The 22,242-nt window shown below is 42.0% G+C and overlaps 1 pseudogene; it reads left to right on the forward strand.

Moving 5' to 3' along the window:
- Positions 1-18,165: 18,165 nt before the first annotated feature.
- LOC118920759 (olfactory receptor 7D4-like) lies at positions 18,166-19,216 on the forward strand (annotated as a pseudogene).
- Positions 19,217-22,242: the final 3,026 nt, after the last annotated feature.

Below are 22,242 nucleotides of genomic sequence, written 5' to 3' on the forward strand. Positions count from 1 at the left end.
ACCAATGGAACAGACTAGAGAATCCAGACATTAACCGAGACATATACGGTCAATTAATATGTGATAAAGGAGCCATGGACATACAATGGTGAAATGACAGTCTCTTCAACAGATGGTGCTGGCAAAACTGGACAGCTACATGTAGGAGAATGAAACTGGACCATTGTCTAACCCCATATACAAAAGTAAACTCAAAATGGATCAAAGACCTGAATGTAAGTCATGAAACCATTAAACTCTTGGAAGAAAACATAGGCAAAAACCTCTTAGACATAAACATGAGTGACCTCTTCTTGAACATATCTCCCCGGGCAAGGAAAACAACAGCAAAAATGAACAAGTGGGACTATATTAAGGTGAAAAGCTTCTGTACAGCAAAAGACACCATCAATAGAACAAAAAGGAACCCTACATTATGGAAGAATATATTTGAAAATGACAGATCCGATAAAGGCTTGATGCCCAAAATATATAAAGAGCTCACATGCCTCAACAAACAAAAAACAAATAACCCAATTAAAAAATGGGCAGAGGAACTGAACAGACAGTTCTCCAAAAAAGAAATACAGATGGCCAACAGACACATGAAAAGATGCTCCACATCGCTAATTATCAGAGAAATGCAAATTAAAACTACAATGAGGTATCACCTCACACCAGTAAGGATGGCTGCCATCCAAAAGACAAACAACAACAAATGTTGGCGAGGCTGTGGAGAAAGGGGAACCCTCCTACACTGCTGGTGGGAATGTAAATTAGTTCAACCATTGTGGAAAGCAGTATGGAGGTTCATCATAATGCTCAAAAGAGACTTACCATTTGACCCAGGAATTGCACTCCTAGGAATTTACCCTGAGAATGCAGCAATCAAGTATGAGAAAGACCAATGCACCCCTATGTTTATCGCAGCACTATTTACAATAGCCAAGAATTGGAAGCAACCTAAATGTCCATCAATAGATGAATGGATAAAGAAGGTGTGGTACATATACACAATGGAATACTACTCAGCCATAAGAAAAGGGTAAATCCAACCTTTTGCAGCAACATGGATGGAGCTGGAGCGTATTATGCTCAGTGAAACAAGCAAAGCGGAGAGAGAGAAATACCAAATGATTTCACTTATTTGCGGAATATAAGAACAGAGGAAAAACTGAAGGAACAAAACAGCAGCAGAATCACAGAACTCAAGAATGGACTAAGAGGTACCAAAGGGAAAGGGACTGGGGAGGATGGGTGGGTAGGGAGGGATAAGGGGGGGAGAAGTAGGGGGGTATTAAGATTAACATGCATGGGGGGGTAGGAGAAAAGGAAGGGCTGTACAACACAGAGAAGGCAAGTAGTGATTCTACAACATTTGCTATACTGATTGGCAGTGACTGTAAAGGGGTTTATATGGGGGACCTGGTATAGGGGAGAGCCTAGTAAACATAATATTCGTCATGTAAGTGTAGATTAGTGATACCAAAAAAAAAAAAAGGCAGTTTCTGTGTGGAGACGTCCAATGAGTCCTACAGAAAGGTATAAAGGGCATATAACAGTCTAGGCAAAGGGTCTGTTTGTGTTTATACAGAGGATCAAAGCCTAATTGGGTTACCCCGAAAAGGATCTAAGATACGATATGAAAAAGAACTTCCAACATCAGCACTCTCTGGAAGACTCATGCCAGAAGATGATCATCAAAAAACCCCAACAAAGATCCACGCACTGCCACAGGTGTAGATGCACTCATCCCACCAGTTCCTGGACTTGCCATGGGAATGAAGAAGGAGATATCTAAGCTGGCCTGAGCATACAGTAGAACAACAAATTTGACTGGATCTATACTGTTGGAACTCAAACAAGAATTAGGAGAAGTGCAAATTGTAGCACTCCAAAATCTTACAACTACAGACTATTTACTGTTAAAAGAACATATGGGATATTAACAGTCCCCAGGAATAGGTTGTTTTAATTTGTCTGATTTCTCTCAGACTGTTCAAGTTCAGTTGGACAATATCCACCATATCATAGATAAGTTTTCACAAATGCCTAAGGTGCCTAACTGGTTTTCTTGGTTTCACTGGAGATGGCTGGTAATTACAGGTACGCTTTGGTTTTGTAACTATACTCCTATTATGTTAATGTGTGTGCGCAATTTAATTAGTAGGTTAAAACCTATAAATGCTGAAGTTACTCTACAAGAGGATATGTCAAAGAAATAATCAATCTTCCCATGTTTTCTTCCGCCTGCTACTTCTATAGCTTTTCTTCTTCCTTCCTAATTACAACCCTTAAATAGAATTCGTGCCTCATATCAGATTTACCGAGTATCATAATTCTTCCAAGTGGTAAAGATACCTCAAGACAAATGCTGGGCATAGAAGCCACAGGGCATAAATATGCCAAGAAGTAAAAAGCTAAACTTTTCAAACAATAAGGCTTCTCTCTCACTTACCAACTTTACATTTCCCTGTATGGCCCCGGAAGATGACTGGTTAGCCAGAGACGGGTAAGATTCCTCAAGGGAGGAACAACCTAAGACAGGCACAGTCACAGGGGGGCCATCAGGTGAGAAATTGGGGATCAACAGAGGTGAGGCTTAGAACCTCACCCCCCCGTTCTGAGAGAAATCTTCTGCATACGTGGATGTTTTATTGCCCTTGTCTAGCTTGGATTAACACATAGTCTACAGGCACACACCTGATCATCTACATTTGCTCTCTTACAACACTAAACTATGATTTCTACCTTTATCTTGTATCTACCTACCACTTCAGCATTTTATTAAAAATAATAATAATAAAGCGAGAAATGTGGTATCCACATATAAATCAAGTATAAAAATCAAATGAGTATTCATATTTGAACTGTTTGTAGTTCATAATGCATGAGCAAAACCAAAAGCTTCTGTGATGACTGCCCTTGTAGTGTTCACTATGTAATTTATTCACTATGTAAGAATTTGTTCTCCATGTAAGAACTTGTTTGTTATGCTTCAGAAGATTGGAGACTCACAAAAATTAGGCTTGGGGTGGATTAATGATTGTGCATTGAGCATTGACTCCCCTATACAGAATTTTATTGTTGTTAACAACCATTTGATCAATTAATATGAGAGATGCCCTCACAACAACAACAACAAAAGTACACACTTCCAATTGTAAAATAAATTAGTAACCGGGATGTAATGTATAGCATAAGGAATATAGTCAAAATATTGTAACAACTTGGTATGGTGATAGCTGGTACCTAGAATTATCATGTATATAACTTTTGAATCACTGTGTTGTACACCTGAAACTAATGTAATGTAATACTCTGTGTCAACCACCCTTCAATAAAAAATAATTATCTACAAAAAAAAAGAAAATGGGATCTTGAGTCAGACTTCTTGGATAGAATTTAGGGCCAGCAGTGCACCTTCTGTGTGACCGCAACCAAGTTATTTATTCCCACTTTGGTGGAGAAACGTTACCTCTACAAGAGGAGGGATAAGTATTCGCTCCATTGTAAGACCTAATTGAATGAGGTGATGCATGAAATTTCTCTAGTGTGGTTCCTGTGACACTGAGTGTATATTTCACAAGTGTGAGCTATGTCACAATAAGCCTGAATTATATGGCTATTATTTATCAATATTTCCTTGAAGCTGGGAAATCCATCAAAGGGGAGATTCTGATCATTATAAACACAGCAGGTGTGTTACCTCTTTTGACTACCATGGATCACGTCTAGTCAGTGAAGGTCCCTACAGCTCCCTCCCAGTACCTCCTGCCAGGTGGGTTCTTCCAAGAAGAGGGAAAGCCTATGGACTATGTAGATAAGAGGAGGAAATAAAAACACAGAACCTTTAAAGTAAAATACAAAGCATGTGTGGGTGTGTGTTTATGTGTACCTACTGTCATGTGGGGATGTTAGTATTACAATTCAGGGGAGTTAATTATTTTTAAAAATGACTTATCAATTTGATTAAAATATTCAAAGCTTCTGTTGAATCAAACTGTCCTTGAAAAATTAAAAGGCAAGTTTAAGAAGAAAATATTTACACTGTCCATCATGGGAAAAGGGCAGTGTGGTTAATATACACAGAATGCAATTAATGGGAGAGGACAATATCACTGAGGACTAATTCGGTCTGAAGATGGGTGGGTAGAAAAGAAGTATTTAGACTTCTTCAGTAAAAGAAGAATCCCTATGCTGTGAGGGGCAGGATGGGAAATTATTCGTCAGGGTAAATAAAGGGCAAGCATTCGGGGCACAGAACTTGCAGCTGCCGTGTGGGTCGGTGAGTTCGGTGATGGAAGGGACCTGAGGGGCCGGCAAGATGCGAGCAGAGCGTGGGGTCGGCAGGAACCCTGCATGGGCCTCCCTGGCCGGGCCTCCCAGGCTGTCCCTTGATGTGCCTCTCCTGTGGGCGATTCAGTTCTTACTTGTGGGTCAGAGGTTAAGTCTATTTTTTCTCACCATTCTTTTTCCAGGGACTTATGTGCTGCCTGGCATGTAGTGTGTGTTCAGAACGTGCACGTTAGATGTACAATAAAGACTGACACCCAAAGCGTCAACGAACTTTGACACAGAAAAGCAATCTTCAAGCTCATTATCTATCTGAATGAAGACACAAAGTAGAATAGTCAAGTTAAATAAGATGCATCTATATCTATTTTAAAAGAATCATAATGAATAAAATGACCAGTATTCTAGGCATGGGCAGCATGTTCAATTCTAGAACGTTTGCTCACTTAATTTATTCCAAAACGAGTCACTGAAACAAATAATAACCATAATCAAAATAGAAAATGCTTCTGAGAAAATGTAACATCTGTTACTTGCTTAGTGGCTAGGTCAGAGCCTCTCACTGAATGAGGAAATAAGGACAATCTCCAAACCCAGTAAAGAATGGTTGTCTTAAAACAGTAGACAACAGGATATTCTACGTTAACACACTAAATATTTGTGTCAAGCTCATGAACAGCCCAAGGCTGTGTACCCAACTTCAATCCTGCCATATGCCCTTGAGTATTTAAAGAGATTGGTAAAATGAGGAAAGGAAATAAGCTTGAGTAGCAAACATCAGACATACAGTATTTGTAGATAATATTGTGGACATTAATGTGAAACAGCAACTACAGAGAAGTATTAGGTGTCAATCAGTAAGTCGAATATGCAGCGAGAACAGCAAAACCAAAATAATTTAATAGAAAAATCAAATTGAATTAGGAATGAAAGAGACAATACCTCGTGCATCATAGATCTCCAGTGAGTAGTCAGTGAGCAAAATATTGGCCACAGGAAATCTAAGACCAGCCTAGAAAGGTGGGAAAGAGTGGGAAGAGGTGGAGACTCTCCAGAAAAATCGCTCTTGTAAGAGAGGATCTAGATTCCATAAGGAGAGAGAAGGACAAGAACAAGGGTGGAGAAGAATTTTTTTTTAAACAAAAGTACCTTCAGAGAACTGGGACTACACCTTTGTGGATTAGACGAACATGCGGCTGTCTCAGTGGCATTTTTCCAGAAAGAAAGCCCCGAACCCACGTTCTCTCCCCTTTTGTGTCTCACTCCACCTGCTCTCACGGGTCCCCCGCTGAAGGTCAGCCCCGGAGCTCTCTGCGCCTGCAGGCTGTCCTGGGGAAGGCCTTGTGCTTGGCACCTCGGTTGGCATCAGAGAATTATATGTCAGTGACAGGGGGGACAAGTCATTAGTGTCTCCGCGGTTGAATTCTCAGAGCCACTCATTAAACAAATTGTCGCACTGCCTTTGCGCTGTGTAGCCAATTCAGCTGCACTGAGGTTCAAGTTTGTTTGAATGGGGAAGTTTCAGCCAATGTAGTGTCTGTGTAGGCGCACACACACACACACACACACACACACACACACACACACAAGCACACACAGTAACGTGTTTTCCCTACTTTTCACTTTCTTCTCCCCACTAGGGAGGCTTTCTCGGGAATGACTGGGCGCGACTGGTAGTACAACCTCCTGGGGCTGGGGTGCACCAGGTCTCACCTGCCTTTCATGTTTTCCTCTCCCATTTCTCCCCATCTGTCATCCCTCGAATAATGATCTGAGGCATAGGAGGCGGGAGCGCCTTTTCGCGGTCGCGGAGACTGGCCCAGAGGTCCGCGTGGGCTCCCCCTCTGCGGGAACAGAGCCCGGGGGTTGCATCCACAGAGCCCCCGGGAGGTCAGTCTGGCTGGGGAACTCCTCCCTGCAGGCCTGCAGGCACCCTCCTGCCTAGTGGGCCTGACGTCCTGGCCTGGAGTTGGGGAGTGAAAGTAATTATCACCCCTGAATTTTAATACAAACATCCCGACATGAGAGTACCTACACAGAAACATATTCCCACACATACTTTGTATTTTACTTAAATGGTTGTGTCTTTTTCCTTCGTATTGTCTATGTAGTCCACATGCTCTGCCCTCTTCTTAGAAGAATTCACCTGGCAGGTGGTCCTGGGAGGGAGCTGTAAAGACCTTCACTGACCTGAAGTGCTGCATGGCAGCCAAAAGAGGTAACAGACTGCTGTGTTTATAATGATCAGAATCCCCCCATTGATGGCTGCCCCAGCTTCAAGGAAATATTGATAAATAATAGCCATATAATTCAGGTTTATTGTGATGTTAAGAACCAAAGCTCATGTTTACCAGATGTCCCCTGTATGTCACAGGAAGTACACTAGAAAAATTACATGTGTCACCTCATTCAATGCAGTCTTTCAATGTAGGGAATATTTACTTTTCCCATTGTAGATGTGATGTTTCTGCAGCTAAGAGGGATTCAATAACTTGGTCAAGGTCACACAGAGAGTAAGCTGGCAGAACAAAATTCTACCCAGGAAGTTTAACTCAAGGTCCCATTTTCTAATTTGGGGGAGCTGTATATCAGGCATGGTTTTCACAAATGGAATAAATTAGCTATATTAATTATAATAATAGCTATCATTTATTTATAACCTAATGCATACAAAGGCATTTGAATACTGACAACATAGTAGGTGAGAGCATTCAACACCTGTTCAGAAAAAAAAGGGCATGTGAGAGAGAGCTGTCATGTCACAACAGTGGCAAACATCATGATTCAAGGTGGTTTGAGAATCCACTTCTTAATCACTCTCATAGAGTTGTATAAATGAAGTACGGAGAGTATCAAAGAACAGACATTGGATGCCTTCAATTATTTTAGAAGCATCGTATCATAGAAGTCAGGTTATGTCCATAGCTTCAAACACAATTACAACCAGTGTGTAGAAGATAGAAAGATTTCTGCTAAATTTTGAAAAGGATAAATGCCTTTAAAGTGAAAACAAGCTCCCTTTTGACCGAGTGACTGGCATTTGAAGGACGAACAGAGGGTGAAGGATGTCCGTGTACATACAGGTGGTATCCAGGTGCTGACTAGCTGAGGTGCACTGTTCACTGAGGTCACTCCAGTGCTTAACCCCTTCATCTACAGGCTGAGGAACAAGGACAAGAAGGGGCCCCGGGAGGGCTCCTCGACCAGGCAGCCTCTTGTCAGTGCTGGGTCACTGGCCTCAGAACTCAGCAGACACTGGGCCCCAGAGGCAAATGTACAGCTGCAGATATCAGTGTTCTTCTCCTAAGAGACACGTTACCTCTTCCATTTCCAGGGCACCTATGCTTGCTTTTATGTGTTTTTGTATTATCTTCAGCAGCTCCCTCTGTGAATGGTCCTGTTCTTCCCTGTTTGTCACCTGTTACGTTCTATCCTTCCTCAGCTTTTTACAGACATTTTGGAGACCCCAACATAAAACGTGAAGCACCTGCATCAAGTGTTGACATGGTCTTCCCCCAAATCACCCTCTCCAATGTTTATATTTGTCACCTTAATTTGGTTGTTTTTCTGTTGGAAAAAAATGATATAAAAATTAAGCCATAGTCATCATCAAAGAGTTTGTCCTATCAAGGTGTTTCTTGTCGTGTATGTGTAATTTTATATAATTTTGAAAACATGTCTGAGATACTTTGTTATTAACTCCATTCGTGAAAGGGATTGAGGCTGGAAAGGAGAAACGGGCCTCGCCCACGGGGCCTTCCCCCTCGCCTCCCCCTCGCGAGCTGAGGCTCCCCTGCTGTTCGGTGGCTTCCGGGCCTGGAATCCCCCACCCTCACCCCCGGACTGGGAACGTGCGCGCTTGCGCCCCCCCGCCCTCCTCGGCGCAGGGTCCGACGGCCGGGGGCAGCGCACGGCAGCGTCCGGCCTTCCTAAGGGCTCCGCGGGGCCCGAGCCTCACCCACTGTCCGCCGCCCTCCCTGCGGCCCCTGCCCTCCCGCCACGGATGTAAGACGCATGCGCTGGCGCCGAGCCACAGGAGGAAAACACCGTTGGGCGCTACGTACACCACTTCCGCTTTGCGCGACGACCGTAACGAGCGGGGCCACAGCCGGGCGCGTTAGGGGGAACTATCCGTTGCCTCCCGCGGGTGCTCAGGCACCCCGGGGACGCTCCGCGCGGGGGCCTGGGGGAGATGATCGGGCCTGGCGACTAGCGTGTGGCCAGCACCGGGCTCGAGGACGGGGCCTACAGCCGGGGACGTGGCTGCGGGTGGGACGGGCCACGCGCTGAGTGCAGCTGTCGGAGGGGCGGGGCTGGGGGCGCACCTCGCCTTGAGCGCTCCTCACTTCTCCCCGCCCCGTACGTGCTTCTCCCCTGTTGGTAAATTTGCCAGTCTGGTCGCAGGCTTATCTCCTGCCTTCAGTCAATTCCGTAGTTCCCTTTTTTTTCTTTTTCTTTATGTTGGACACCATGGTAAACTCAGTTAACCTTAAAACTTAGGTTACTTTACCAGCAAAAATGGGTTCATTGCAAGTAGTGTAGAATTAACAGTGAAGACGTGCAAGTTCTGGCAAAATACAGACTAACTCCAAGGACAAAGAGGACCACTCTCTTATAAAGGAAAGGGGCACTTGGGAAGGGTTGTTATAAACAGTCCATTGGAGGAAGCTGGGAGTTGTTACATTTATCTGATATTACCTGCTTTTAAATTTTGACATTCCCTGCAGTCTTGCTGAATTTACTTAGCTGTAGTAGGTTTTTATTTTTTTTTGTGTGTGTGTATTAACCAGGCATCTTGGTTTTTACTGCTGCACAGCATTACATTGTACGAGTGTACGTACCCACATTTATGTAGATGACTGACAGGTATGTTATTCCCTCTTTTCTTTTTATATAACAAATAATGCCGTAATGAAAAACTTTGTACATAGAATATTTAGCTTGAATATGTGTATGTACCTGACTGCTAAATCCTATCACTGGAATTAGTGAGTGAACACTACAAACAGAAATAGCCTATAGAAAGACATGAGGTATAAAACAACAAGGCATAGTAATATAACTGCAAGTAGTTTAGTATTTTTTTATTAACATTAAAATATTGATTATTATCTCATAAACCAAAGCACTATTTTACTGCTGTTCTTCCATCTTATGTATGTCCTTAAAAACAGGCCCTTATTGAGCTAGAGGGTATTATGCTCAGTGAAATAAGTCACGTGGAGAAAGACAAGTACCAAATGATTTCACTCATTTGTGGAGTATAATAACAAAGCAAAACTGAAGGAACAGAACAGCAGCGGACTCACAGACTCCAAGAAGGGGCTGGCGGTTACCAAAGGGAAAAGGGTTTGGAGGATGAGCGGGGAGGGAGGGAGAAGGGGATTAGTGGGCATTGCGATGAGCACACATAATGTAGGGGGCGCCACGGGGAAGGCAGTATAGCACAGAGAAGTCAAGTAGTGAATCTATAGCATCTTACTGCACAAATGGACAGTGACCGCAGTGGGGTGTGGGGGGGATTCGATAATATGGATGACTGTAGTAACCACAGTGTTGCTCATGTGAAACCTTCATAAGATTGTATGTCAATGATACCTTAAAAAAAAAAAAGGACTTCATCACAAAGGCTTGTGTAGAGCAAACGGTTTTCTGGGGAGAATTTGACCCCCAGGAACAAGAGTAAAGAGCAATGGGAGTGAAACAGGGAAGGAAGGAAAGCCAATGAAAGGGATCATTGTCACTTTGATGCCCCAATGGATGCCTGGTGCTCAGTTCCACCAAACCCTTCTGAGGGGTGTTATGACATGTGCCCCAGAACTTTCCGCTCGGTGGGTACAGGATATCAGCTTATGCCTTCCATTGGCCAGGGTGGTCCTCGAGGGGTTAACATCCACATGTTTACCAGTACAGAACAGATTCTCTCAGGCATCCCTTGTGGTATGATTAGGGAAGCTTAAGAGTGGGAAACAGCAGGTATACGGCTTGGGCCTGTGGCAAGTGGCTATCCAGCTGCAGCTGTGCAAAGCTGGTCACAGCTTCCACTGAAATAATTACAGCAGACATGGCTGGAGCATAAGATGGGCAAGAGGATTTTGGAAAGTAGGAAGGGAAGTAGAGAAGCAAGGGGAAAACATGGAGTTTGTTCTTGGAACGGTTCAGTGTGATGTACCTGTGAAATATTCCACTAATGATTTCAACTAGATAATGCCTCACGTTGCTCTGACATTCAGTCCTACTGGCAGGAGTGGGAGAGAGAATTGGGTTTACACAGGAGGTCAGAAGGACAGATGGAGCCGGGCTGAGCCTTACTCTTAATCCTTGAGTAGTGCATTTGGCACTCACTTCTCAAGAAAAGTCCATCCCAGCTCCTTAAGCTCACGCATCACTGATGAACGCTCATGGGGCACTGCACGTGCTGTTACAGATCCTGATCCAAATGGCTGGTGGGGTGGACTGTGGTGAGTCCCTTGAGGGGTTGCCCACTTCTCCCACCAGAATTAAGGGATTATTATTCCAGGTGCAGGGAGTGCCACCAGGTGACAGCCCTCAGCCTTCATCCTCCTAGAGAATTGCTCTCTGCTAAAGGAAGCTGCCCCACCCAAGGACACACCACTCAGACTTCATGCTGTGGGAGCTTGAGGGACAGCCCCCTGTATCCACCAGGGCATGGCCTCTGCACGGTCACACAATGACACGATGACCATGGCCAATTACCCTGCCAGGCAGTGACTCCTCTTCTTGGCAGGAAGGACATGAAGTGGCAGGCAGCAGCATAGTCTGAAGGTCAGTGGGACTTTTGCCGTGTCTCTGGACGTGTTACCCTTTAAAATCCAGACGTTTATACATGCAGAGGCTGGAATGCTGGACCCTGAGGCACAAACTTCCCAGTGGCTCACTGGGAGTGACATTAGAGGGCCACTTCTGCTTCCAACCCTTGATCTCAGGACCCATGGGCTCTATAAACTGGAAATACAACACCTTGGGATGGTCACTGATTTACAGCGTATACTGCATCCTGTGAATTATGTGGCTGGAATGAACTGTGCATTCAATGCCTACACTAAATATGATCATCCTCTTTGGAATTAAACATGTTCCATATTTTCCATTAAAAACATTTTTTAAACTAACCATATAGCGCACTCCCTTTAGACTGTGTCTTATCTCTGCCCTCCCCTTCCCTGACAAATTTCATTTGTTATTTATATTTGTCACTGACGCTTCCTCAACACTATTCCGCTTACTCTCCCTGGTTTGTTCCGCCCCTGCCTGTCCATTTAGAGGTGATGTACGGAACCCTCCCCAACACAAACAATGCCTCCGTGTCACCAGCTGATGTGAAGGGATATTTTTCAGTCTCAGTTGATTAGTCATTTCAACAGAAGCAAGACTATTCACCGCTTCAGAAAGGGCTCCATGACACTGTGGACACCGAGTGATCATTGAAATTCCCAAGAGGTCCTTTAAGGGAAGAACATCACAGAAAGTTGTTCCCAGGTTTTGGTTCTTGCAGAAAGTAAAAAATCCTTAGGAGATGCCTTGTCATCTTAATTCAAAACAAAGAAAGAACTTCTGCTTGGAGAAAACACCTTTTTCTTCATCTATGATTACTGATGCAGGCACAACATTGGCTGAAACTTTTCCATTATACATGCTGTACCCAAAGAGGCTGAATTTTTTGGAAAGAAAAGGCAATGCAATTTATTTAATGTGGAGCTCGGAGAATTCAACCCTTGCGACGATAACATATCCCAGGTGCCTCTGTCCTATAATTCTCTTTTCCCAGCCGATGTGAAACCCAAAGGGTTCCCGAGGGACAGAAAGCAGAAAGCTGCAGTGATAACCTTTGATGAAGATCACTGTGTCCCAGTGAGCGCTGGTGGAGTAAGAAGGAAATGAGGAGAGAACGTGAGTACTGAGCTTTGCCTCTAGAAGAAATGACACTGGGATCGTCCCATGTTCATTAGTCTGCAAAGGTGCAGTCCCTGTATTTGCAGATGCTTTGTTTTGTGTGTAAAGCCGTCGTCTCCAGCTCCTGCTCTGATTCCTACTCTGTCCTCTTGGAACCTTGTACCGCTCTCCACTAAGACTTATTTTCCAAAGAGTCTCCACCCCTTCTCAACTGTTTTCCATGAATTACAGGCTTTTGTTTGATTTCCTGGGTCCAGTTGTTCATTCACTGACTACTTACTGGAGATTATTATGCACGAGGTATTATCTATTTTATCTTTCATGTGATTGGATTTTCCTGCTATATCCATCACTGTTTTTTTGCGTATTTGATTTACTGATAGCACTTAATAGTTCTGTATTGATTGTTGTTTCATTTAGGCATCCACAATATCAGCTACAAATAATATAATCATTTCTGATGCTCAGTAATCGGGCTAATTTCCTTTTCTCATCTTCAGAATCTCTTTGAACTTCAGAAGAATATCAAATGATTGAACTTGTTGTAGACGGCCTTTGTCTGTTCATGAATTTGATGTGAACATTTGTTTAAATGTAGAGTATTCGTTTGTCTTCACACTTGGTGTCCGTGCTGATCCCCACACTCCATTCAGCATCTCCCTGGCCCCTCAAATCTCTTCTATTTCCAAGCTTACTACCCATGGAGCAACTGTGAATAATGTGCTCTCAGCCCAAATGCTTGCCAATTCCTTACCTCTCCTGATGAACAATTACCTACCCTTCCTCTCACAGCTCCATAATTCATATTTAGGAGAAGCATTGTCCATCTGCCTCCCTGTACCGAAGTGATCCTCAATGATATTTATTCTATAATTACTTGCATTCTTTATACATTAATAATGCTGACCATTTTCTATCATGGAACTTATAAACATTTCTTTTCATCTCAAATTTACCATTGATTTCTAAAGAATAGTTGATTTGTAGAGAGTTTGAATGATTTTAATTGTCGATCAACCACTTACATGCACTTAGCTATGTTGTGTTTCTTTTCTTCAAAATACAAAGTTTATTCTTAATTTTGGTGGTGGTAGGTGTTCATAAGAGTGAGATTGCCACCGAACAGCTGTTTTCCCATTTAAAGACATGTAAAATACATTCATGTGTCTATACGGCAGATGTGTATAAGGCCACCACTGTTTCTTTCTTAGCTAAACTCATGGTAGATTATTTCAGAGCATATTTTAGTTGCACGCTCTGAAGTGGCAGCTTGCTTCTGCTTTCTCTGTGGTTCCCCTCTGAAGGTCAGCTGATACATTTTAGCTAGAGTTTTTAAAAATTAATGTATCATTGATATACAGTCTTATGAAGGTTTCCCATGAGCAACATTGTGGTTTCAACATTCACCCATATCACCAAGTCTACCCGCCCCCCACCACACTGCAGTCACTGTCCATCAGCATAGTAAGATGCTGTAGAGTCCTTACTTGTCTCCATGCTGTACTGCCTTCCCCGTGACCGACCTATATTGTGTCTGCACATTATAATGTCCCTTAATCATCTTCTCCCTCCCTCCCCATCCACTCTTCCCAACCGTTTCCTTTGGTAACCACTAGTCCCTTCCTGGAGTCTGTGCATCTGCTGCTGTTTTGTTTTGTTGTTATACTCCACAAATGAGCAAAATCATTTGGTTATAGCCTTCCTCCACCTGGCTTATTTTACTGAGCATGATACCCTCGAGCTCCATCCATGTCACTGCAAATGGTAGGATTTGTTTCCTTTTCGTGGCTGAATAATATTCCATTGTGTATATGTACCACCTCTTCTTTATCCATTCATCTACTGGTGGACACTTAGGTTGCTTCCTTATATTGGCTATTGTAAATAGTGCTGTGATAAACATAGGGGTGGATATGTCTTTTTGAATCAGGAATCTCATTTTCTTTGGATAAATTCCTCGGAGTAGAATTACAGGTCAAAAGGTATTTTTATTTTTAGTTTTTTGAGAAGCCTCCATATTGGTTTCCACAATGGTTGAACTAATTTACATTCCCACCAATTGTGTAGGAGGGTTCCCCTTTCTCTGCATCCTCTCCAGCATTTATTGTTTCTTGTCTTCTGTATGTTGGCCATCCTAACTGGTGTGGGATGATACCTCACTGTGGTTTTAATTTTCATTTTCCTGATAAGTAGTGATGTGTAGCATGTTTTCATGTGCCTATTGACCATCTGCATTTCTTCTTTGGAAAAGTGTCTCTTCAGATCCTCTGCCCACTTTTTAATCATGTTATTTGTTTTTGGGTGTTGAGGCATGTGAGCTCTTTTATATTTTGGCTGTTAACCCCCAATAACATAAGTCATTTATGAATATATTCTCCCATACTGTAGGATTCCTTTTTGTTCTGCTGATAGTGTCCTTTGCTGTACAGAAGCTTTTTAGCTTGAAGTGGTCCCATTTGTTCATTTTTACTTTTGTTTCTCTTGCCTGAGGAGATGCATTCAGGAAAAAAGTTACCCATGTTTATATTCAGGAGATTTTTGCCTATGTTGTCATTTAAGAGTTTTATGGTTTCATGACTTACATTCAGGACTTTGATCCATTTTGAGTTTACTTTTGTGTATGGGGTTAGAAAATTATCCAGTTTCATTGTCTTGCATTTAGCTGTCCAGTTTTCCAACACCAGTTGTTGAAGAGGCTGTCATTTCCCTATTGTTATACTCATGGCTCCTTTATTGTATATTAACTGGCCATATATGTGTGAGTTTATACCTGGACCCTCTATTCTGTTCCATTGATCTATAGTTCTGTTCTTGTGCCAGTACCAAATTGTCTTGATTACTGTGGCTTTGTAGTAGAGATTAAAGTCAGGGTGTGTAATCCCCCCAGCTGTATTCTTCCTTCTCAGGATTGCTTTTGGGTATTCGGGGTCTTTTGTGGTTCCATGTGAATTTTAGAACTATTTGTTCTAGTTCGTTGAAGAATGCTGTTGTTATTTTGATAGGGATTGCATTGAATTTGTAGATTGCTTTAGGCAGGTTGACCACTTTGACAATATGAATTCTTCCTACCTATGAGCATGGGGTGTATTTCCATATATTGGTGGCTTCTTTACTTTCTCTCATGAGTGTCTTGTAGTTTTCAGAGTAGAGGTCTTTCAACTCCTTGGTTCGGTTTATTCTTAGGTATTTTATTCTTTTTGATGCAATTGTAAGTGGAGGTTTTCTTCCTTATTACTCTTTCTGCTAGTTGATCATTAGTATATAGGAATAAAACAGATTTCTGTGCAGTAATTTTGTATAGTGCAACTTTGCTGAATTCAGTTATTAGTTCTAGTAGTTTTGGAGTGGATTCTTTAGGGTTTCTTATGTACAGTATCATGTCATCTGCAAAGAGCAAAAGGTCAACTTCTTCCTTACCAATCTGGATGCATTTTTTTTCTTTCTGTTGTCTGAATGCTGGGGCCAGGACCTGCAGAACTATGTTGAATAAAAGTGGTCAGAGTGGGTATCCTTGTCTTGTTCCCAATCTTTGAGGTAAGCTTTCAGCTTTTTGCTCTTAAGTATGATGTTGGCTGTGGTTTGTCATATATGGCCCTTATTATGTTGAGGTACTTGCTCTCTATACCCATTTTGTTGAGAGTTTTTATAATGAGTGTATGCGTAATTTTGTCAAATGCTTTTTCAGCATCTATGGAGATGATCATGTGGTTTTTGGCCTTTTTTTTTCTGTGGTGTATGATGTTGATGGGTTTTCAAAAATTGTATCATCCTTGCATCGCTGGAATAAATGCCACTTGACCATGGTGGACAATCTTTTTGATGTGTTTTTCAATTTGGTTAGCTAATATTTCGTTGAGTATTTTTGCATCTATGTTCATCAGGGATAGTGGTCTGTAATTTTTTTGTGTTGTCTTTGCCTGTTTTTGGTATTAGAGTGATGCTGGCCTGATGGAATGAGTTTGGAAGTATTGCCCCTTTTCTACTTTTTGGAAAACTTTAAGGAGGATGGGTATAATATCTTCTCTATATGTCTGATAAAATTCAGTGGTAAATCCATCTGGCCCGGGGGTTTTATTCTTGGGTAGTTTTTTGATTACCGTTTCAATTTCGTTCCTGGTAATTTGTCTGTTTAGATTTTCTGTTTCTTCCTTGGTCAGTCTTGGAAGGTTGTATTTTTCTAGGAAGTTGGCCATTTCTTCTAAGTTTTCCAGTTTGTTAGCATAAATATTCTCATAGTATTCTCTAATAATTCTTTTTATTTCTGTGGGGTCCGTCATGATTTTTCCTTTCTCATTTCTGATTCTGTTGATGTGTGTAGATTCTCTTTTTCTTTAATACGTCTGGCTAGGGGTTTATCCATTTTGTTTGTTTTCTTGAAGAACTAGCTCCTGGTTTTATTGATTCTTTCTATTGCTTTGTTCTCAATTTTATTTATGTCTGCTCTGCTCTTTATTATGTCCCTCTTTCAACTGACTTTGGGTCTCATTTATTCTTCTTTTTCTAGTTTCTTTAATTGTGATTTAGACTGTTTATATGGTATTATTGTTCTTTCCTGAGATAGGCCTGTATTGGTATATACTTTCCTTGTAGAACTGTCTTTGCTGTGTCCCACAGGTCTTGGAGTGCTGAGTTTTTTTCATTTCTCTCCATATAATGCTGGATCTCTGTTTTTATTTGGTCATTGATCCATTGGCTATTTAGCAGCATGTTGTTAAGCCTCCAACTTTATCCTTTTGTATGAGGTCCTCTCTTTTCCCCACGTGTAGGCAGTCTGTTCTGCAGTCCTCAGGCCCTCTTTCAGGATTAGTTGTATTTGAGGTATTTTAGTGTTATATGTGTTTCTGGTAGGAGGTTTCTGCCTCACTTCTCATGCCACCATCTTTTCCTCCCCACAGCTGTGCTAGTTGTTAATACAACACATCTCCACCGAGGAGCATGTACACATGAGCACACACATCATTTATTATATATTAATGGTTGTGTGCCTTTGTTTATTGATCTTATCTGTGTAGTACATATGCTTTTCCCTCTTGGAAGAATCCACCTGGCAGGTGGTACAGAAGTAGGGAGCTGTAGGGACCTTCATTGACTAGGACTGCTGCGTGGTGTTCAGAAGGGTAGTGGACTTGTGTGCGTAACGGTCAGAATTCCATGTTTGATGGCTGCTCTAGTTTAAGGGGAATATCAATGAATAACAGGTATGCAAGACTGACTGATTGTGACTTTAATAACAGAAGCTCATATTTATGAAGTATGCACTGAATGTCACAGGAACAACACTGGAACAATGACATATGTCATCTCATGCAATTCACTCATTAGTCTTAGAATGTAGGGAATATTTTGTCTTCCCTCTGTAGAGGGGAGGTTTCTGAAGCTAAGACAGATGAAATAAGTTGGTCAAGGTCTCATGGAGAGTGACTTAGTGGAACAAAATTCTCTCCTGGATGTCTGACTCGAGATCCCATTTTGTAAATGACAGCTTGGTGCTGTATTTGGGGAGGGCCTTCTATAAAAAATAATTGTCATAACATGAATGCCTTAAAATCAATAATGGCTATCCTTTATTGAGTTAGTACTGTACAGAAAGGTATTTGAATCCTCACAGAAAGGTAAACTAGTAATCACACTTTTAAAGAGAAAAAAACTGAGGCTCTTGAGAGTTATTTGTCACACCGATAGGAAGCATCAGGTCTTAGAATCAAGATGGTTTGAGAATCCACATACACTAATTCATAGAGAACAACCTGAATGAAGTTAGGAGTATATAAAAGAAAGGATGTTAGGCATCTTAATGATTTTGGAAAGGTCATATCATAGAAGAAGTTTATTTATGTCCACAGATTCAAAGAGAATTAGGACCACTAAGTTCTAGATAAGAGACTTCTGCTAAATTATAAGTAAGCTAAGCATTTACTTATAAAATGAACCTACCATTTGCCTGAGTGAATCACTGGCACTTGGACCAATAGAGGGTGGAGGATGTCCATGTGCAGGTGGTGTCCGAGGCTGATGGCTGCCGAGGTGCCCACGGGCTGTTCACCGAATGTTGTCTTTGCCTCCTTTTCCAGCCGGCACCCCACCTCCATGGAAGCAGGAAACAGCACAGAAGTACCCCAGTTCCTCCTCATGAGGCCTCTCAGAGGATCTGGAACAGCAGCCTGTCCTCTTTGGCCTCTTCCTGTCCATATACCTGGTCACCGTCCTGGGGAACCTGCTCATCATCCTGGCCATCGGCTCCGACCCCCACCTTCACACCCCCATGTACTTCTTCCTGTCCCACCTGTCCTGTGTGGACATCTGCTTTACCTCCACCACCGTCCCCAAGACGCTGGTGAACATCCAGACACAGAGAAAAGACATCTCCTACGTAGGCTGCCTCACGCAGGTGTATTTCTTTGTGGTTTTTGCGGGGCTAGACGACTTCCTCCTGACCGTGATGGCCTATGACCGGTACGTGGCCGTGTGCCGCCCCCTGCACTACACGGCCGTCATGAACCCCCGGCTCTGTGGGCTCCTGGTTCTTGCGTGTTGGTTCACCGTTTCCTGGGTCTCCCTGCTTCATACTCTACTGATGGTGCGGCTGACCTTCTGTGTAGGCACTGAGATCCCGCACTTCTTCTGTGAGCTGGGGCAGGTTCTCAAGGCGGCCTGCTCTGACGCCCTCATCAATGACATCGTCTTGTATGTGGCCACGGCTCTGCTGGGTGTGTTTCCTCTCACCGGAGTCCTGTTCTCTTACTCTCAGATCATCTTCTCCATAGCGAGGATGGCCTCCACTGAGGGCAGGTGTAAAGCATTTTCCACCTGTGGGTCTCACCTGTCTGTGGTCTCCTTGTTCTATGGGACAGACCTGGGGGTGTACCTCAGCGTTGCTGTGACCCATTATCCCCAGTGGAGCTCGACTGCCTCAGTTATGTACACAGTGGTCACTCCCATGCTGAACCCCTTCTTCTACACCCTGCAGAACAGGGACGTGAAGGGGGCCCTGTGAAGGCTTCTCAACGGAGCAGCCTCTTGTCTGTAGTGGGTCATTGGCTTCAAAAGTGGACATTTTGAGCCCAAACACGAATGTCACAAATTTCAGTATCCTGGTTGTTTTCCTCTCCTGACAGACGTGCTCCATTTCTTCCATTCCCACTTCCCCTATGGCTTTGCCTTTATTTGTTTTTATATTAGTTATCCTCAGTCACTCCCTCTCGGATTGTTTCCTGTTCTTCCATGTTTGTTTACCGTTAACCTCTCTCCTTGGTCAGCTTACAGCCATTCGTCAGACTCCCCGCATTAGATGGGAAGCACTTCTATCAAGTGGTGACATGGTTTCCCCAAAAATTATCCCCCAAATATTCATGTTAGTTCCCTTAATTTGGTTGTGTATTTCCCTGGATGAAATGGAATGAAAAATAGTCATAACCAAAGAATTTATGGTATTGAGATGTTTCTTTTTGCCCAAATGTATAATTTTATGTCATCCTTACAACACTGTTTTCAGATATTCTTTGCTATTAGCCCCATTTTTCAGAGAAGAGATTGAGACTGGAATGGATTCTAATCTGGGAACCTGACACAATCCTTACTTTGCTGTCTACTATTCATAAAACTGTGATGTGGTTTTCAATTTCAAGTGTAGGAATATAGATTTGGAAGCCAGTTTGTTCAGGTGTATGTAAGTAACATATTGCATAGGATTACACATTTCCTCTGCTTTGCTTTCTCTTCTCTCTCTTCCCTCCAGTTTTCCTTCCTTCCTTTCCTCTCTATTGTTTTACTAGACTTCTTTTTCCCATTGTTGCAATTTGAATATGTGCTCCAAGATCCTAAAACATTTAATAATTAATATGATAAAATAAGATTTATTCTCTCTGTGTTTTATTTTGGGGGAAGGGTACTCTCAGGAGTTGTCGTCAGTACTGGCAGTTACACACTTGTGGAGTGTATTCAGAAGTTAGCTCACTTTTGGGGAAATTTATTGATAGTCCATAATGACAGATAGAGTATTTGAAGCTCAGCATTTCTGCCACATTCCATGGGGTCCTTTTTCTGTCTCCGTTACATACCAGCCTACCAATGGTCAGCACCAGCTGTCACTTACTTTTTCCAGTGCATGATTAGCAGGGATTTGGAAGGAGGAGAAATGGGGAATGAGTGTTTAGTGGGTAGAGTTTCAAAATGAGAAAATGAAACAGTTCTGGAGGTGGATGGTGGTGAAGTTTGGGCAACAATGTGAATGTGCTTAATGCTACATAAGTAGACCTGTTCACTTGAACATGGTTAAAATGGTAAATGTAGCATTATGTATACTTAGCAACAACAAAATGTGGCAGTAGCACTAAATAATGGAGAAAGATTGTGGGATTCCCTTCAGACAGTGTTTTCTATATCTTTATAAGATATTATACAACAATGATTTTTTTAGATAAAACCTTTATTCCTAGGCTGTCCTTACCAGGCTTTGTAAACTACGACAATATTGACATTCTGTCTATGTAATTCTATTTCATGAGGGACAGTCTTGTATAAATATATTTTGAATATAATGAATTTTGGGATATCTTTTAAACCTAGCTTGAAACTTAGAGCTTCAAATTTTCCACAAGTACCCATTCCCACGTATATAAACCGACATTGAGTTTTTGAACTAACTCCATGAAACTGCAGAAATGTTTTTTTTTGAGAGGGCATCTTTCATATTTATTGATCAAATGGTTGTTAACAACAATAAAATTCTGTATAGGGGACTCAATGCACAGTCATTAATCAACCCCAAGCCTAATTCTCAATAGTCTCCAATCTTCTGAAGCATAATGAACAAATTCTTACATGGTGAACAAGTTCTTACATAGTCAATAAGTTCTTACATGGTGAACAGTGCAAGGGCAGTCATATCACAGAAACTTTTGGTTTTGATCACGCATCATGAACTATAAACAATCAAGTCAGATATGATTATTCATTTGATTTTTATAGTTGATTTATATGTGAATCCCACATTTCTCCCTTATTATTATTATTATTTTAAATAAAATGCTGAAGTGGTAGGTAGATGCCAGATAAAGGTAGAAAACATAATTTAGTGCTGTAAGGGGGCAAATGTAAATGATCAAGTCTGTGCCTATAGACTAAGTATTAATCCAAGCTAGGCAAGGGCAACAAAATATCCACAGATACAGAGGATTTCTCTCAAAACGGGTGTGTGAGGTTCTAAGCCTCACCTCTGTTGATCCCCAATTTCTCACCTGATGGCCCCACTGCAACTGTGCCTGTCTTAGGTTGTTCCTCCCTTGAGGAATCTTCCCCTCTATGGCTAACCAGTCATCCTCTGGGGCCACACAGGGAAATGTAAAGTTGGTAAGTGAGAGAGAAGCAATTTTCTTTGAAAGGTTAGCTTTTTACTTCTTTGCAGATTTATGCCCTGTGGCTTCTATACCCAGCATTTGTCTTGAGGTATCTTTACCACTTGGAAGAATTATGATACTTGGTAATATTCAATATGAGGCACAAATTCTACTAAAGGGTTGCAATTAGGAAGGAAGAAGAAAAGCTATAGAAGTAGCAGACGGAAGAAAACATGAGAAGATTATTTCTTAGACATATCTTCTTGTAGAGTAACATAAGCATGTGTAGTTTTTAAACTACTAATTAAATTGTGTACACACATTAACATAATAGGAATACAGCTACATAACAAAAGCAGACCCAGAATTACCAGCCATATCCAGTGAAACCAAGAAAACCAGTTAGGTACCCTAGGCATTTGTGAAAACTTACTAATAATATGGTGGATATTGTCTAACTGAATTTGAATAGTTTGAGAAAAATTAGACAAATTAAAACAACACATTCCTGGGAACTGTTCACATCCAGTATGTTTTTTTTTAGCAGTTGATAGTCCATAGTTGCATGATTTTGGAGCACTGCAACTTGCACTTCTCCTAATTCTTGGTTGACTTCCGACAGTATAGATTCAGTCAAATTTGTTGTTTTACTGTATGCACAGGTCAGCTTAGATATCTCCTTCTTCATTCCAATGGCAAGTCCAGGAACCGGTGGGAT

Source organism: Manis pentadactyla, chromosome 12 (assembly GCF_030020395.1).
Source record: "Manis pentadactyla isolate mManPen7 chromosome 12, mManPen7.hap1, whole genome shotgun sequence".
Classification (NCBI taxonomy): domain Eukaryota; kingdom Metazoa; phylum Chordata; class Mammalia; order Pholidota; family Manidae; genus Manis; species Manis pentadactyla.